The sequence below is a fragment of the Vigna unguiculata genome, chromosome 3 (genome assembly GCF_004118075.2).
Source record: "Vigna unguiculata cultivar IT97K-499-35 chromosome 3, ASM411807v1, whole genome shotgun sequence".
NCBI lineage: Eukaryota > Viridiplantae > Streptophyta > Magnoliopsida > Fabales > Fabaceae > Vigna > Vigna unguiculata.
In genome coordinates this window covers 28,471,771-28,473,494 of record NC_040281.1, presented here as the reverse complement: position 1 = coordinate 28,473,494, position 1,724 = coordinate 28,471,771, and positions in this window count along the sequence as shown.

The window sequence follows — 1,724 nt, the reverse complement described above, 5'->3', positions numbered from 1 at the left end:
GCATCTGCTACGACATTAGCTTTACCAGGATGGTATAATAGCTCAAAGTTGTAATCCTTTAAGTACTTCATCCATCGCCTCTACCTCATATTCAACTCTTTCTAGTCAAACAAGTACTTCAGACTCTTGTGATCGCTGAATACTTGGAATTGTGCCCCATACAAATAATGTCTCCAAGTCTTGAGGGCAAAGACGACTGCTGCTAGTTCCAAATCATGCGTAGGGTAGTTCTTCTCATGCACCTTCAATTGACGAGATGCATATCCGACTAGTGGTTTCTCTTGCATTAGCATGCAACCCAGCCCCTGATATGAGGCATCACAATATACCTTAAACGTTTTAGTCGGACCTGGAATAACTAACACCGGTGCAGTCATCAACCTTCTCTTCATGTCATCAAAACAAGCTTCACATTCATTGGTCAAAGTGAAAGGATGATCCTTTCTAGTGAGCTGAGTTAATGGGTTCACCCTCTTGGAGAAACCCTCCACAAATCTCCTATAGTAGCCTGCCAGACCCAAGAAGCTCCTCACCTCTGTAACGGTCTGCGGTCTCTCCCATTTCACCACCGTTTCAATCTTGGCCGGATCCACTGCTATCCCTTGGGTTGATATTACATGACCCAAGAACTGTACCTCCTCCAACCAAAATTCACACTTCGATAGTTTCCCATACAACTGATGCTCTCTGAGGATTTCTAGCACCACTCTCAAGTGCTCTACGTGTTCCTCCCGGCTCTCAGAATATATGAGTATGTCGTCAATAAACACAACGATAGATTTGTTTATGTAATCCATGAAGATCGTAGGAGCATTCGTCACCTCAAACGGCATCGCCACATATTCATAATCCTCTGGCTTGACCAAGATTTGATGATGCCCAGACCTCAAGTCAATCTTTGAGAACACAGCGGCTCCCTTCAGCTGATCCAATAAGTCATCATTCCTCGACAATGGGTATTTATTCTTTATGGTCAGCTTATTCAATTGTCGATAGTCAACACACAATCTGGAGCTGCAATCCTTTTTCTTCACTAATAATACTGGTGCTCCCCACGGTGACGCACTCGGTCTGATGAACTTCTTTTCAAGCAGGTCTTCAATCTCCTTCTTCAGTTTAGCTAACTCGGCTGGCGCCATCCTCTATGGTGCCATAGAAACTGGTCCCACTCCAGGGATGAGATTAATAGAGAAATCCACATCCCTACTCGGTGGCAATTCTTGAATCTCGTCTGGGAAGACATCAGCATACTCATCCACTACTGGTATGCTTCTGATCTGCTCAGCTGTGCTCTTCTTCTCTCCTTGAGCCACTATTGTAACATCCCGTCAGGATATTACGGGTTTAAACAAAAAATAAAATAAGAAAATAAAAACGCATTAATTATAAATCCATTTCCCAAAAACGCGGGAAATTTCAAATAATTTATTTCATAATAAAGATAACTCTAAGTTCAAATCTTCTCAAAATTCAATGAAATACCAAAACAGTCTCATAATAGATTACATCTTTAATCCAAAACCATAAATGATAAAACTCTATAAAACTATTCCCATGAGTTTTCCCCGCTCCGTTGCTAAGCCTCACTAGATCCACCTACAACATCATCTGCTCCTGTGTACCGCGTACACGATCATCGCCAAACACAAGCAAATAGGGTGAGCTAACAAAATAAACATATATATATATATATATATATATAACACAAATATACCAATCACACA